We start from the raw sequence: 18,073 nt of genomic DNA on the forward strand, positions 1-18,073 counted from the left end.
TTCAAGTTGGGATTGTGAGATTTTGAAGAGAACCCGAGAGTGGCGTCCGTGGTTTTAGATTTCATTAGTTAAAGGAGCAGAATTAGACCATTTGGCCCATCAAGTCTAATCCGCCTTTGGAAGGTGTGGTAGCCATGTGGAGTAACTGCACTGCAACTTGTGAATGAAACAGAATGCAGACATATGCACTGGTGAATATTATAACCAAGTAGATGAAAGATAAACAATCAAACAAGATGGTGTCAACATAGAATATAGAACAATAAAGCATAGGAAGAAGCACTTCAGCTTCGATGTGCAAACATAATGCCAAATTTTACCAATCCCTTCTATCTGCATATGATCCATATCCCTCCATTCCCTATATATTCAAATGCCTATCTCAAAGCATCTCAAATGACACTATTGTATTTGCTTCCACCACCACCTGTGTTGCCGTGTTTCAGGCACCTATCACTCTATCTATGCCTCTTATTTTTATAAACTTCTACCAGGTCTCGCACCAGCACCAGTGACCAAATGTGACCTAACCAGAATTTCATAAAACTGCAGCATGGCCTCCCAGCACTTATACTCATGGCCCAACTGATGAAGGTAAGCATACGACATGATTCTTTCCCACATTATTGAGTTGTGTTGCTATTTGGCCTCAAGATCACTCTGGACAAAATCTTTGTCCCGCCCTCTCCCCTGACATCAGACTGAAGGGTCTCGACCTGAAACGTCACCCATTCCTTTTCTCCAGAGATGCTGCCTGACCTGCTGAGTTACTCCAGCACTTTGAGATACCTTCGATTTGTACCAGCATCTGCAGTTATTTTCCTACCCTGCTGCAACTCGACCCGTGATTTCTTGATCCGTGGGCAGCAGTCAATAAGAATAGGAGATAGAACATCCACCACCATAATTCTCACACTTGCACCAGGAAGATTTTCCTCCCAGCTCTTTACTATATACCTTATACATTCAAGGCTATGCTGCCAAATCCAGCTCTAATTCCATTTACAAGTTTGTAGATGACACCACCGAGGTGAAAAATGACAGAAAGGAGATCTGGAGTTGTGTGACATAGTGTCAAGACAACAACCTCTACCTCAATGTCAGCAAAATGAAGGAGCTGGTCACCGACTGAAGGAAGCAAGGCAAAGTACTGAAGTACCCTGCCATAATCAATGGTACTGAAGTGGAGAAGGTTGAGTGCTTCAGGTTCCTCTGCATAAATATCAACTACAATCTGACCTGGTCCAAACACATTGAAGCTATGGCTAAGAAAGTACTCCAATGCCTCTACTTCCTCAGAAGACTAAGGAAATTCAGCATGTCTCAAGTAGAAAATGTCCTGTCAGGATGCATCACAACTTGGTTTGGCAACTACTCTGCCCAAGGCCACTGGAGATTGCAGAGAGGTGTAGATGCAATCCAGAGCATTAATGGGGGCGTGGCTGTGTTCTGCAGCTGCGGCTCACCGGCAGTCTCTCTGTTTTTTTGTTGGTTTTTTTGTCATTGTCGTTGTTAAATGTACGTTTTGTTTTATTTTTAATTCTGTGTATGTAGGGGGGTGGTGGGGGGGTTGGGGGAAACCTTTTTTCAAATCTCCTCCTCAACGGAGATGCGACCTTTACCGTGTCGTATCTCCGTTCGCGCTACGGCCTAACATCGTGGAGTCGGCGGCCTCCAGCTGGGATCGACCTCAAAGACTCCGGTCGCAGGGCCTGGACTTACCATCTCGGAGGCTTCGGCCGTGGGCCCTGCAGACCGCAACATCGGGAGTTCGCAGGTCCCTGGCTGGCGACCGGCTTTTGGGAGCTCCAGCCGTAGCAGCTTCGACCGCCCCGAAGCGCGAGGTATTATCAACCCGCCCGCAGGCCCTTCATCGCCCTGCGTGGCTCGGCCGCGGCATTTTCCATCGCCCGGTGGGGCTCAGGACTTTCATCGGCCTGCTCGGCTCGGCCCTGGGACTTTCCATCGCCCGGTGGGGGCTCAGGACTTTCATCGGCCTGCTTGGCTCAGCCCTGGGACTTTCCATCGCCCGGTGGGGGCTTCAAAAAGTTGGGAGCCTCGATCACCTCGTGGCACCACGGGAGAAGAAAGAGGAGGAGATAAGACTTTACCTTCCATCACAGTGAGGGTGTGCCTAGAGCAATCACTGTGATGGCTGTTTTGTGTAAAAAATTATATCTGTGTGTCTTGTGCTTTTTAATGTCTACTGCCGGACCCTGACGTGAGAGGACGCTGGCGTTGAGTATTCGCCGCTTTTCCGTCAGGATAGTTTGTCTGTTTGTTTCTATGTTAATTGTTTTTGTAAAGCGCTTTGAGCATGTGATAAGGCGCTATATAAAATAAATGGATTATTATTATTATTATTATTATTATGCAAACCAGCTCCCCACCCACTCCTATCGACACCACCTGCCTCAGAAAAGCAGGCAACATAACCAAAGACCATTTCCTCCCAGATCATTCCCTCTTCTGTTGGGCAGAAGATACAAAAGCTTGTAAGTACCTCTTATAGGATTCTGGAACAGCTTCTTCCCTGCTATTATCAGACAACTAAAAGAGCATCTCATGAACTAAGGGTGTCGTCCTTATCTCCCAACCTATTACGTTGTGGCCCTTGCACTTAAAAAAGAAATCAGCAGTTTCTCAGATACCGTGACAATATATTCTGCACTCTGGTTATTTTTTCATTTTGCACTAACTGTTGTATGGTTTTTGATTGTACTTGTGCATGTATATTGTTTTTAACCAGGATAACATGAATCCAAAGTCTTTCACTGTATCTTGGTACACATGAAAATAAACCAATACATTTTCGATCAAGTCACATACAAGAGGTCCATGCACTGATCCTTGTAGAACACCATTTGTCACAGACCTCCTGAAGAATGACAACCTTCCGTGGCTACTTCTACGGGCAAGCCAATTCTAAATCCAAACCACAATGTCAATTGCCTTCTAACTACCATCTTCATTTTTGTTGGAGCTGCTCATTCAAGTAAACAGAGACTCTTCCATTGCATTCCAAACTTGTGTCTTGCAAGCAGGCTTTGTGAACTAGGAGAGTCATGTGTCATAGCATTATGAGCATCAGACTTGCAGTTGTTGCCATAACATTCTTGTGACTGATCTGGCTAAAATTTCTGAGGAAGCTGCTGATGAAAGATCAATCTACAGAATGTCAAAAGTAGATGGTTACACTCTGACTGGAGATAGTCATTGCTTGAGAATTACGGGCCACACAATACTTCCCACTTATCAGCCTATGCTTCAATGTAATCTAAAATCTGGCTACTTGAAGGCATGGGCTACCTCTTTCAAGAGTTATGAAGATTTGTGTAATCGTCAGTGAAAAGCCCCACTCTTCCCTGAGGGACTCTTGCCTTAATGTCTTGTTTTTACTAATATCAGTTCAGCAATAAATGCTACCTAAGGGACTTGGAATATCTGTCCCCCTTCTCTTCAAATAGGGGCAATGATAATGTATATCTGCTTAAGGAGGCAAATAGTCAAATTAAGTCGGGTTTGTTGTCACATGCACAAGTAGGATGAGATACAAGCACAATTAAAGTCTTGCTTGCAGCATCACAGGCTCATGGACTCACACACACAAAACATAAATTATGACGAAGTTATATAAGACAAAAAGGAAAAAAACTGCATAAAACAAGACATTGGTGCAACCATAATTAGAAAAGAAGTCCATGGTAGTGCAAGAGGTAGTTTGTATGGAACGATTAGGGTTGGTTCAAGAACCTGATGATCGTAGGAAAGTAGGTGATCCTAAACCTTGATGCTTCTGTACTTTCTGCCCAACAGTAGAATGTGGGAATCGTTGATGTAGGTGCTTTTGAACATGGGGAAGGCAGTGCCCTTGATGGACTGGGCCGTCTACCACTCTCTGTGGCCTCTTGTGTTCCTGTGTGCCGGAAATGACACACCAGGCCATGATGTAACCAGTCAGGATATTTTCTACAGTGCATCTGCAGAAGTTAGAGTATTTGGCATCAATACAAATCTCTTTAAATCTCTGGGAAAGTAGAAGTGCTATCTTTCATTCATTTGTCCTATATCTATATACTAAAACTATAGTTTGTTTGTGATCGAACTACAGCCAAAACAGTACACGATAGCGCAACAATTTTAGGCCCACCTTACTCACTGTTGTCGCTTTAATGGTAATGCAAGTAGTTTTGTTGAAATTGGTGTTACATTTTTAAAGTTATTCACATTTTAAAGTTTAAATCTATCTCCTAGGGAGGGAGGGGGGGAGGGAGAGAGGGGGATGAAGGGAGGATAAGGGGGGGTGGAGTGGGGGGGAGGGAAAGGGGAGGAGAGGGCGAGAGGGGAGGGGGCGAGGAGAGGGAGCTGCACCAATGCAGGAGAGGTTTGGGCCCAAAGGGTCCACTTAGTCTAGTCTCTCTATACCACCGAATTTATCTCTCGTTTCCCTTTCCTCTGACTCACAGTCTGAAGAAGGGTCTCGACCCGAAACATCACATATTCCTTTTCTCCAGAGATGCTGTCTGACCCGCTGAGTTACTCCAACTTTTTGTTTCTATCTTTGGTTGAAACCAACATCTGCCGTTCCTTCCTACGTCTGTATGATTATATCTATATACTGGGCTCAGGGCAGAACATCTGAGATGTTAAAGGAGAGAAATTTGAAGCTGCTAACTCTCTCGATTGTCAACTTATCCATGAAAATTGGCATGGTTTCTCCTAACTTCTCCTTTCTGTCGTTAACACTTAGTTCCTGATACAGGTGTTCCCCTGCATGCTGTTGCCTGCAAAATCTTGCCTCTCTCCCGTACCATCTTGACATCCTTACTTTAATGTTACAATCAAATAATGTAACTCAAATTTCACTGTACCTTAATTGGTACATGTGACAATAAACTGACCTTGAAACCTTGAAGATGGTAGCAGTTCCAACAGTGCAGTTCCCTTAAGGCACTTCACTATCAGCTTAGTTGATGTGCTCAAGTAAGACTTGAACCCTCAACCATCGCAGGCAGTGGTGATAGCGTTATCACTGAATCAGAGCATTTTGAAAAATATCCCATCACAACCTAGTCATAGTCATACAGTGTGGAAACAGACCCTTTGGACCAATTTGCACATGCCAACTATCATGCCCCTTCTCCACTAGTCCCACCCGCCTGTGTTTGGCCCATATCCCTTTAAGCCTACCTTATCCTTTTACCTGTCTGAAGAAGGGCCTCAACCCGAAACATCACCCATTCCTTCTCTCCAGAGATGCTACCTGTCCCACTGAGTTACTTCAGCTTTTTGTGACTGTTTCTTAAGTGTGGTAATAGTACCTGCCAATGTCAATTAATAAAATCTTTTTTAAAAATCAAAAAGGCAATTTAAAATCACCAATTAAAAAGAAGCCCAACTATTGTTTGGATAATTCATAATTTGAACCAATGAGGCAAAAACAGGATCACGATGCTATTAAATTTGAGGTCTAAACTAACCGTCAAAAGTGAAAATAAGAGTTGTAACTCACACCATCAAGTCACATGAATATTTAGAATCTGTGCAAACTGCAACATTTAATTTACACCAAAAAACATTTTACTCTCACTACTGTGAAGATATTAAACATGTTTCTAATTGAAATAAAAGGAAACTGGCAATGATCCAAGCAAATAAGGCTTGCAAAGTACTCACCGAACCAAAAACATTCAGCCAACAGGTCCATTCAGTTTTTCTACACACCTGTCATCTATTCCCTCTCAACACCACCCCACAAGCCCTCTGTCCCATTTTCTTTATTCCTTTATCAGTATAACTATCCAACTTTACATTGGTCAAATTAATTTTTTCAAAGCATCCACTGTTGGCAATCTCCACATTCCCACCAATATTTTGGCAATTCCTCCTAAATTATTTTTGTGCACCCTTAATTCAGAACTCAGAACATTTATCCACATCTACATTTTGAAGATCCATAGAACTATTTAAAATCTACAGGCAGCATTTTGGAAATGATGGAGATTATCAATCTCATCATGCTAGATTTTCATTAGCATGGATTTTGTGGGAAATTGTTTTGAAGTCAGGATTAGCGGATGCATGCAGGGAGGCATCAGTATTTGACAACTGGAACTAAGCTGGGGGTGTTGCTGAGGTAGCTGTTAAGATTTTTCAATAGCCATGTTTGGGTTGGAACTTTTTCTACTCCATACATCACCTGTGTGATCCCACATCCTTACAGAAGGTTCTTCCATCGCCCGTAGCCTTGACCCAAGGAAGCAGACGATTCTCCACTACAACTAACAGCTGTATGGATCTAAGTTTTCTCTTTACACTGAATTTAAGAGCAGCTTGCTTCAGACCACAGATTTTTAGACCATGAGATTATTTGATCTACAATACCAGGTAGGAGTTTCTTTTTGTATACTCGAGGTCACCTTGTAAAAAGAAAACATGCTCAGCTATTATCAGCCACTACTTTTACTTCCTTAACAAAGCTTGTTTTATTTTAACTGTGTCACAAAACTACAGGTAAAAGCATTATTTACTGAAAGTATCAGCACCCAACTGTTATATTAATATGTGCAAATATAGAGCTAACTCTTCAATATCCATTCAAACCAAATGTCACTGAGCCATTACATTTATACAACTGTAGTATTATTAACTGCATTTGCATACTGCTGAAGACATGCTTCAGAATGAGTCGGCTGTGTATTGCTCCAAAGAATAAATGCAGTCTGGTTATTTACCACTCCAAACTGCCAGTTATGGAAGGTGTGGCCAACAATGTCACTAAGCAGCATTACAACCTTGGCATCAATAATCACTTGCCTCCTGGCTGAACCATTCAGCCTCAAAACTTATTACAACCCTTTTTCCAATTCTTGCTAAAGACTTTAAATTGCAAGGATAAGATGTGACTCACTGCCACTGACAGAATGACATAAAGGAACTCCAGTAATATTCAGATCACAAATATTAGGAAGATTCTCTGCTGGCTGTTGTTACAAAGGTGATTGTGATTTGAGGTTAATACCACCACACCACACTGTGTCAGGAGTTCCAAGGCAGTGATCAAACCCAAACATATTGAAGGTATCACAAAATGCTGGAGTAACTCAGCGGGTCAGGCAGCATCTCTGGAGAAAAGGAATAAGTGATGTTTCGGATCGAGACCCTTCTTCAGACTGAGAGACAGGGGAAAGGGAAACGAGAGACATAAAGGTAAATAGAGCAAATGAATGCAAGATTTGCAGAGGACTGCGTCTATACCCAGAATGATCAGCAACAAATAATATTCCCAAAGCACAAGTACCAAGCATCCCACTCAGTGTTCAATGGCAGTCACTAAATCCCCCGACTTCAACTTGAAACCTTACTAAAACACTCACAATAACTTTACCATAATTAGGACGGAGGGTTGACAGCAGTTGACTTCATTCCTTACTCCCACAAAACCATTCTACGACTGATAAAGCATGAATCAACAGTGTCTTGGAATACTAGCCATTTTCCTGAAAAGCATGTTCAATACCTTTAAGTAGCCTTTAGCTCAGCACCCTATTTTTACCATCTTATAATAGCACTCCATTCCAGCCCGTACATCATTACACTGAAGTGTGCACTACCTAAAGATGTGGTACAGCTAGTTACCACGGCTATTTTGACAGCAGCCGCAATATGACGTGCATTAAAAAAAATACAAGTCACAGAATATATTGATTTAAACGTTTCCTCATTGTTACTGACTTCAAATTCTGGAGCATCCTAATAGTATGTTTGAGTACCTTTGCCATATCAACTGCAGTGACCAATGATGAGGGTTGGCCAATGGATGTTGTCTGCCTGGATTTTAGTAAGGCATTGATAAAGTCCCACATGATAGGCTCATCCAGAAGATTAAGATGCACAGGATCTACAGTGACTTGGTAGTTTAGATTCAGAACAGGGGAAAGTATACATGCTTATGTGCGGGGCAAGTTTTGTTTTACACTGAGAGTGGTGGGGTACTTGGAATACACTGCCAGTGATGATGGCGGAAGCAGATGCAATAGTGGTGTTTAAGAGGCTTTTAGATAAGACACGTAGATATGCCGGGAATGGACTGATATGGATCAGCTGCAGGCAGAGATCAGTTAAACTTGGCATCATGCTCAGTAATGACGTTGTAGTTCCTGTGATGTACTGTTTTGTGTGAGACAGCTCACTGCCAACTTCACAAAGGTTTTGTCAAGGGCACCATCATGACACAAACTAATAGTCGAATAATAACGCTGCTTATTTTCAACCAAAGAATTACAAGTTATCAAATAAATGGTCAGGTACTGCTACTCCTCCGTCTTGATGCAGCACAATGGTCGTCTGTCAGGAATGAACATAAATAGCCTCATCAATTCAGTTGTGAAAGTCATTTCTCAACTGAACTCCCAATCATCATTGTCCTTCTGGTCAAAAACAACAAATATTTGCAACCCAGGTTTCAGTTTTGACTGAGAGGAGCTTCTAATAATGCACATTACTTCACATGTTACACTATCCAGATATTTCCTCCCTTAATCATTGATGAAATCCTCAGCCATACCTCTAGTACATCAGGACTTGATATTCCCCCCGACTAGATTCCCATTTCTTCCAAAATTCAGCTCCCCCAACTTCTCCCATCCAAAATTATTTTGCCTTCATCCCGTGTTTTGAGAACCTCCATTGGTTTCCCATCCAGCAACATTTAATTTTTTTTGTAGCTTTCTCGAACCCTGGATGACAAAGGATGTCAGGTCTCTCCTCAAGGACCGTAACACCGCCTTCAGGTCTAGTGATAGAGCTCTATACAGTGCTGCTAGAACCAACCTGAAGAGAGGCATCAAGGATGCCAAAGCGTCCTACAAGAGGAAGATTGAGGACCACTTTTCCAACAATGACCCACGGCGGGTATGGCAAGGCATCCAGCACATCACCAACTACAAGACCAGCAACCGCACGACTGCCGACGGCGACGCCTCGCTGGCAGAGGAACTTAACTGTTTCTTTGCTCGTTTCGAGGTGAAAGCTACAGTGGCAGACATAACACCCTCTCCAGCACCTGACAGCAACACCTTCACTGTGCAGGAGTATGATGTTAAGCGCGTGCTCAGAGCAGTGAATCCCAGGAAAGCTGCAGGCCCACGATGGTGTGACGGGCAGAGTGCTGAGGGAATGTGCAGACCAATTATCTGAGGTCTTCACAAAAATCTTCAACCTGTCCCTTTTAAAATCCACCATCCCTCCCTGCCTGAAGTCCGCCATAATCATCCCACTGCCGAAAAAGTCTGTCATCAGCGGTCTTAACGACTACCGTCCGGTAGCACTCACACCGGTCATCACAAAGTGCTTCGAGAGACTGGTCCTGCAGCACATCAAAGCCAGCCTCCCACCCACCTTCGACCCACACCAGTTTGCCTACAGAGCAAATAGGTCTACAGGGGATGCCATCGACACTGCTCTTCACACTGCACTGACCCACCTTGAACACCAGGGGAGCTATGTGAGGATGCTCTTCCTCGACTTCAGCTCTGCCTTTAACACGGTCATCCCGAGCAGACTGGTCACCAAACTTTCCGACCTTGGATTTTCCCAAACCATCTGCCAATGGATCAAGGACTTCCTGACCAACCGCCCCCAGACCGTCAAAATAGGCCCTCACCTCTCCTCCACCATTACACTGAGCACCGGCTCACCACAGGGCTGTGTGTTGAGCCCCATCCTTTACTCCCTCTACACTCACGACTGCGCCCCCACCCATCCCACCAACACCATCATCAAGTTCGCGGATGACACGACTGTGGTTGGACTCATCTCAGAAGGAGATGAGACAGCCTATAGGGATGAAATCCAAAGGCTGGCAGCATGGTGTTCAGTGAACAATCTGGTCCTGAACTCCTCCAAAACAAAGGAACTTATAATTGACTTTAGAAAAACCAGTGGAGATTACGACCCACTCTACATCAATGGGGTCTGTGTGGAAAGGGTACCAGCTTTCAGGTTCCTGGGTACGCACATCGCAGAGGATCTTACCTGGTCTACCAACACCATCACCACAGTAAAGAAGGCACAGCAGAGACTCCACTTCCTGAGGATCCTCAGGAAAACCAACCTGCAGGAGAAGCTCATGTTGTCCTTCTATCGCTGCTCCATCGAGAGTGTGCTGGCATACTGTATAACCACATGGTATGCCAGCTGCTCAGAAAAGGACAGGAAGGCCCTTCAGAGGGTCATCACGACGGCCCAGAAGATCATCGGCTGCTCACTGCCCTCCCTGGAGCACCTGTTCAGCCTACGCTGCCTCAGTAGAGCGGGCAAAATAATAAAAGATCCATCCCACCGTCTGTTTGTTCATCTGCCCTCTGGTCGACGTTTCAGGTCGATCAAATCCCGAACAAACAGACTTAAGAACAGTTTTTACCCCAGGGCCATACGAGAACTGAACACTACCTTTGCACTAGGCAACACCGTAAAAAAATATTGTACTTAATATAATTGTATTTAATTGTATTTATGTATTTATTTGTTTTTGCATTTATTGCATATATGTTTGTACGCACCGTCAGGATTGGCTATTTTTTAATTTCGTTGTACTCGTTGCAATGACAATAAATGAATATTATTATTATTATTCCCAAAATCCCCATTGATATAAGCTCCAACTGCAAATCTCTGAGATCTCTTTACTCCGACAATTCTGTCTCCGATGCAACCCAATTTTAAATAACCAACATTATTGTTTAGCTTGGTTGACTAATATTCCAGAATTCTTTCCTCAAATCCTTTTGTTCCAACTTATTTAGGTTAAAAAAACCCTTATGTTTGCACTATAGAAACAAGGAGCTCCAGTTGCTTGTTTACCAAAAAAAGACAAAGTGCCAGAGTAACTCAGCAGGACAGGCAGCATCCCTGGAGAACATGGATCGGTAGCATTTTGGGTCAGGACTCTTCTTCAGTCTTCACCTAACCACGTTCTCAAGGGATCCGACCTACTGATTTACTCCAGCACTTGGTACATTTTAATGTTTCTGCATCTGGTGAACCATCCTAGTGAAGACATCAAAGGAATGGATGATACTTGACTTGGCATGGGACAACCTATAGGCAACAGATATTTGCAAAATGTGGAAGATGTATAACCTACCAGAAGAACACCAAGTACAGCATCCGATGGTAACGAATATAAAACTAATTGTGGGTGAGATGGGACTTGATAATGCTCTTGAAATGGGAAAGTAAATAGTCTTTGTAGTGGAAGTAATATGGGTTTCAATATTCAAAAAAATAATAAATTACAATAGCAAGTATTTTTTTTAGTTTAGAGATACAGCATGAAACCAGATCCTTCATGCCGACCAGCGATCACCCCGTAAGCTGACACTATCCTACACACCTGGGACAATTTATAATCTTTACCAAAGCCAATTAATCTACAAATTTGTATGCCTTTAGGAGGAAACCGGAGCACTGGATAAAACCCACACTGTTCAAGGGGAGAACGTACAAACTCCGTACAGACAGCACCCATGGTCAGGATTGAACCCGGGTCTCTGGCGCTGTCAGGCAGCAATTCTATTGCTGCGCCATACCCGACTAAGTGGCTGAAGATACATCACACTTGGCTGTTGTAGATCATTGAAAAGCTGTAGTGTAAATACCAAACATTCCCACGTTATCTAATCAAAAGAATGTGAGATGATGTCTAATTCTGAATTTGAACTTAAAAAGAGACTGCCTCAGACAGACATCAATTAGTACGAGTCATTGTTTGCAAATTCTAGCAGAGACAAAGATATACGAGGTATAACTACATCAAAGCTAAACATAAGTGACAGTAAGTCTGAATGTGGCCAATGTTATTTAAAAAGGGCAGCACGGACAAACTAGGGAACTACAGCCCAGTGAGCCTGGTGTCGATGATGGGAAAGTTGTTGGTCGGGATTCTTAGCATCTACTAACATCAGGATAGGCATGCGCTGATTAGGGATAGTCAGCATGACTTTGTGCATGGAAAAATAATGTCTCGTAAATCTGGAAAGGTTTTTATTTTAGGTTTTGCGGGCAAGAAATTGACGAGGGCAGGGCAATGGACATTATTTATCTGGAGATGCTGCCTGTCCCGCTGAGTTACTCCAGCATTTTGTGTCTATCTTCTTTTATTTATATGGACGGCAGCAAGGCTCAGAATGATACCTTGTCTGGAAGGTTAGGGTCGCATGGATATTCAACATGACCTAGCCAAATGGATTCAAAATTAGCTTCGAGAAAGAAGTCAAAAGGTAGTCATGGAGGATTATTTTTCTGATAGGGGCCTGTGAACAGTGGAGTGCTGTAGGAATCGGTGCTAAATCCACTGCTGTTTGTTATCTACATTAACACGTTGGATGACAATGTAACCAACATTGTCAGCAAAAATTTACAGATGACACCAAAATGAATGGTAAAGTAGACAGCAAGGAAGGTTACCTAAGCTTACAAAAAGATCTAGATCAGGTAATGGCAGATGGAATTTAACTCTGACAAGTGTAGATATTGCACTTTAGTATGTTAAACTAGGACAGGACTTACACAGTAAATGATAGAGCCCTGGAGAGTGTTGCAGAACAGGTGCATGATTCTCTAAGTGTCGAGTCATGTGAAAAGTGTGGTAAAGATGGGGGTTTGACAAGCTAACCTTAATTGGGAAGGGCATGGAGTACAAAATTGACACATCATGAAGCAGCTGCACAAGTTGTTGGTGAGACCATACTTGAAGTACTGTGTACAGTTCAGGTCGCCTAACTATAGGAAGGATGTCATTAAGAGAACAGCGAAGATAGGCACAAAATGCTGGAGTAACTCAGCGGGTCAGGGAGCATCTCCGGAGAGAAGGAATGGATCACCGTTTTTTTTCACTCCAGAGATGCTACCTGCCCCGAGTTACTTCAGCATTTTGTGTCTATCTTCAGTGTCAACCAGCATCTGCAGTTCCTCCCTACACAAGGGTGTCATTAAGTTGGAAAAGGTCCAACTCACCAGGCTGTTACCTGGACTTGTGGGCTTGAGTGATGGGGAGAGATTGGTTACTTTTTTTCACTTTTGCGCAAAGGAGGCTGAGATGTGACCCTATTAATGTGTACAAGATCACGAGGGGCATGGATAATGCTCAGTGATTTTTTTTCCTAGAGTCGAGGCCAAAGACTTAAGTTGAGACAGACAGATTGAAGAGGGACCACTGAGGCAACCTATTCACCTATGGTGGTCTGTATCTGAAATAAGCCGCCAAAGGAAATTATATAAGCAGATATAATCACAACTTTAAAAACAACATTTAGACAGATATATAGAGGGCTCAGAGGGCTATAGGCCAAATAGGACAAGCCCAATCTGCCAACTTGGTTGGCTTGGACAAGTTGGACTGCAGCTCCTGTTTCTGTGCTGTTCTGCTCTGTGACAGAGGAGCTGCAAGTTATGAGTGATCAATACTTTACTGCTGCAAACTACATACATCCTGCAGGATCTTTCAAAACCTAGCTGCAGCTCAGATTCCACTGCTGTGAAGATGTTGTTATTGTTCGTCCTTCAGGTTCGAAGATGACCATGACTTCACTTTCAATTTAAGGATTGGTGACTGTGGGTCCAGAAGTGACTGGCGAGGCCAATCCGGGCACCGAAGGCACGCCCACACGTAGGACGCAAGTGGATGGGTGCTGCAGTGGAAGTGGAGGTAGCCCGGGCCTTGCACATGGTGCGTTTCCTCTGGGCCTCTGCAGTGTGTCTATCTGCCTTGATGTTATCCAGCAGGGTTCGCACGTTCCAAGGTTGAGCACCTTCAACTTGTTTTTCTTATTATTTCGACCGCTGATTGGGATACCCGCGAGCCACGGTATGCTGGCCAAGGTGAAGTGAAGCAGGCTATGTTTGAGGCACCTTTTCTAGCCCCTTCCTCCATGGAGGTGAGCAGAGCGAATCCTCAAGAGGGCTGCTCAGACACCCGGGGGGCTGCCGAACTCCACTGCTGCTTCGGTCCAGTAGAGAGCGACCCTATGCCCTGGGCCGCCTGTGTGCAGGTTTGTGACTACAGCTTCCAGTGTATCCACACCTGCTGCTTCGCCACTCTCCCATCGCCACAGGACTTGAGGTTGCACGGCCCATGGTCCACAAGTCTTCATGCAGCACAAACCTTTCCTCCAGCATAGGACCAAATGTGGAAAATGTGGATGACAGAATCCACATCATCTAAATGCTAAAACAGGCACATGCCTGTATGGTTATTAAAGTGTTATATAGGTCAACATAGTGGAGTAGATGGAGTGTTATAGAGCTTGCCATCCCAAATTCTAAATGTCCAAACACTTAGCACATAAAAATGCTTGTCTTGCATAATATACAATAAATGAAACTCCTGTTATCATTGCATCACAATTAACAATCTTATAAGGTATTGAACCCTTGGCCACTGCGACATCCCCTATATTACAGGACAGGGTGGAGCACATTTAAGGCTACTACATTCAAATGTATGCATACACACACACAAGACAACAGATGATGAGGGTACTAGTGATCTGTGTTGGTGTTTTTATGAAACAGTCACCTCCACCCACCACTTCATCTTGCCTCCCCTTAAATTTTTCATAACGGTTTAAAGTGCAATGTACCACCTGCTTCCACATTATCACTGAACATAAACATTCCTCATTAATACTTTATTTCTCACGTACGATACATCCATGCTGTCTTGTAAACCATGCTCAGTGGAAATAATTCTAATTTTTCGGTCAAATACCATTGTTTTCCTTCATTTTCTCTTTTTCTAGAGATATGAGCCTCTGCAGCAGGAAGGCAATTTGGATCAGAGAATGACACAGCACTGTAGGAAGCCATCCATGCCCGTCTGCTCCTTGAAAGAGGTATCCAATTAATCCCACTCCCTGCTCTTTCAGTGAAGCCCTGAAAATGTATTTTCCCCATCAGACTGCGTCTTTCACAAAAACAAAATATGAAAACACATGAACATATTATTCACATTCCGTTGATGGTAACAAACAGCTTTCAGTCTATTTTGTGGGCACATATCCAATGTCCAGGTTACATTTGCACCCCGTTTTTAGCTGCTGCAGTTGACACCATCAGACTGCAGTTCATCGAGTAACATTTTGACATTCGGCACATTTATTTATAAATGTATATATTTAGAAAATTCATCTGGAGAGGGATCCGGGATTTTTAAACTTGGGGTGATTCTCGGGGGGAGGGGTAGAGAGAAGCAAAATACCCTTCAGAGGACGCACCCTCTGTATTAGGGAATTAATCCAGCCCGCTGACTGCACCACTGGAGGCCCAGGTTGCAATGGGACCGCGGGGCATTCTCGGAGGCCGCTGTCGGGCTCAACCCCCAACTACCAGAGTCTCGTCCAAGGGAGACCCTCACGGCGGTGACAGCTGATCACAGTAGATGCGGGAGGAGTTTGTGGGGAGGCAGAGAGGGGGGTGCTTGGAGAAATGGCCATGAAGGTCTGAGCCGAAGTTAACGGTGTCGGCCCTCGCTCTTCAGGGTTGAGGGAGAGGAGAGGGCGGCGGGTCGGCTCCTAGGTCAGTCAGCCGATCCCAGTGGAAGCGGGAGGAATATGGGGGGATGACACCTGAGAATTGTGGGGTGGGGGAGGAGGGTAGAAGACCATGGAGGGCTGAGCCGAGGGCGCTGGCTTGGGGGAAGAGGAGGGGGCGACCGGCCGGTTAACCAGCCAGCCGATCCCAGTGGATGCGTGAGAGTTGGGGTAGGGAGAGAGAGAGAGAGATGGCCACGGTGGGCTGAGCCGAGGGTTGGGGGAGAGGAGGGGGCGGCCGGTCAGTCAGTCGTGTGGGCCGGTGTCGTGATTCAGCCGGCGGCCGGTGATTCAGCCGGTGGGCCGGGCCGGTCAGTCAGTCGTGCGGCCGGTGGGGTGGGCCGGTGATTCAGCCGGTGGACCGGGCAGTCAGTCGTGCGGCCGGTGGTGTGGGCCGGGCCGGGCAGTCAGTCGTACGGCCGGTGGTGTGGGCCGGGCCGGGCAGTCAGTCGTGCGGCCGGTGGTGTGGGCCGGGCAGGCGAGGCTGCGGCAGCTCTGGCTGTGGGTGAAAGGTCACGGCGAGGGGGTGAACCGCTGTCGTCAGATCTGCAAAGGCGGCGGCCGTACGGCGCTGCCGTGCCACTCCGCCGCCGGACCGCGGGGCTCCCGCCTCTCCCCACAGCCGGCGGGCTGCAGGAAGGAGAGCCTCGCTTCCCCTCACACGCCGCCGGTCCTGGCAGTGCCGGGGCCTGGGCTCGGCGGCGGCAGGAGCAGCGGCGGCGGCGGGCCTGGGATGGGGCCTGAGATGGCGGCGGCTGTCGTCGTCGTCAGAGGAGGAGACTGCCACTGCCGCCGCCATCGCAGCCCGGGCAGCGGGGAGAGACCGTCGAGCGGCGTCTGCGCCTCTTACCTGCGACGTTATTTTCAAACGGGCGGATTAAGCGGCGGCGGCGCCCCGTTTCCCGGCTCCTCCGGCGGGTCAGAGTTCGTGACCTCTCCCTCGCTTCGCAGAGGGCGGCGCATGCGCGCTGCTCCACGCCCGGGCCTGGGACGGCGCACGCGCGCTGCTCCAGGCCCCGGGACGGCGCACGCGCGCTGCTCCGCGCCCGGGACGGCGCACGCGCGCTGTTCCGCACCCGGGACGGCGGCGGCGAGCGCGTAAAATGGCGACGCGGCCGCTCAATGGGGCTTGGATCGGTGCCAAAAAACACAATCTATGGCTCTTCCTGCGGCGGAAAGGTAGTTCTCTCTTTTTTTGTTGGTTTTTTGCGCTTGTCCTTGTCGTTTAGAGTGTTTCGGAGCCGCTGGAGGACGGACGGGGACTGGGGTAGCGGTGTGGTCAGCGGCTCCGAGGCGCAGCGAGTGCGGGCGGGCGATAGCGATGCAAGAATGTCTGCCAGCTCCCCCATTTTTCTGTAGGCCCGGAGCAGCTCGCCCATCCCCTCCCCCATCCACACAGAGCCAGCCTCCCTCCCTCCGCGCTCGCCTCACACCCACCTCCAGATAAATTATTCATTGTACCAGCAGCATCGCTGTTCGAAAAATGCCCGTGAACAGGGACAACCGAAGTCATTTAAAATATGAAATAACAAATACAACAATTTGAAATCAAGACAGTAAAACTGAATGTGCAATACTGGATATTTGAACATGCAAGAAAAGTATCAGAAATCTTTTCAGTCTGAAGAAGGGTTTCGACCCGAAACGTCACCCATTCCTTCTCTCCTGAGATGCTGCTGAGTTACTCCAGCATTTTGTTATACCTTCGATTTGTACCAGCATCTAGTTATTTTCCAACAGAAATCTTTTGAAACAATATCATCTCGACTTTTTCAAATTTCCTTTTAAATCCCTTGTTTAGATATTACCACACAACTTAGCACAATGTCAATTTTTCCTCCACACAAATCTGCCTCAAATTTATGGGTAAAATATAAAGTGCTGGAGGTATTCGATGGGTCAAACTGCATCACTGGAGGACATCGATGGCCTGTCCATGTCTTCCAGAGGTGCTGCCTGACTGGGAAGAGCTGCAGGTGCTGGTTTACATCGAAGTAATAGTCAGAAGAAGGGTCTCCACCCAAAAGGTCACCTATTGTTTTATCCAAGAGATGCTGCTTGAGTTACTCCAGAATGCTGCCTGAGTTACATTTGTATTTGCAGTTCCTTATTTCCCCAATTCATGGGTAGCCCTGCCTTTGTGATCTGTGATTCCATTACTCCCATTGTGTCAATACTATTCCATTTTCACCTCAGCAAGACTTGAATTAATGCAGATCTCTACTATTTGTATTCTAACTACTCTTCCACTAACCAATATTTGTTTTGGCCTGAAGAAGGGTCCCGACCCGAAACATCACCCATCATTTTTCTCCAGAGATGCTGCCCGACTTGCTGTATTACTCCAGCACTTTGTGTCTATCTTTGGTATAAACCAGCATCTGCAGTTCTTTGTTTCAACATTGTCAAATGTAACCAGATTTGTTTTCATACTACAGCCCTCTGTTTGTGGCCCGATCCTATTAACCTTTCTTGCCTTCTAA

General features: G+C 45.7%; 1 protein-coding gene across 6 annotated transcripts in view; it reads right to left on the reverse strand.

The window, feature by feature from the left end:
- nr2c1 (nuclear receptor subfamily 2, group C, member 1) overlaps positions 1-16,591 on the reverse strand; it is a 145,586-nt gene extending 128,995 nt beyond the window's left edge. For 4 of the 6 annotated variants that reach the window (XM_078420046.1, XM_078420044.1, XM_078420045.1 and 1 more), the window contains exon 1: positions 16,441-16,591. The gene's annotated coding sequence lies outside the window, so the exon portion shown is untranslated. The remainder of the gene's footprint in view (positions 1-16,440) is intronic. The other 2 variants (XM_078420043.1, XM_078420048.1) reach the window with 2 other exon arrangements.
- Positions 16,592-18,073: the final 1,482 nt, after the last annotated feature.

Source organism: Rhinoraja longicauda, chromosome 23 (assembly GCF_053455715.1).
Source record: "Rhinoraja longicauda isolate Sanriku21f chromosome 23, sRhiLon1.1, whole genome shotgun sequence".
Classification (NCBI taxonomy): domain Eukaryota; kingdom Metazoa; phylum Chordata; class Chondrichthyes; order Rajiformes; family Arhynchobatidae; genus Rhinoraja; species Rhinoraja longicauda.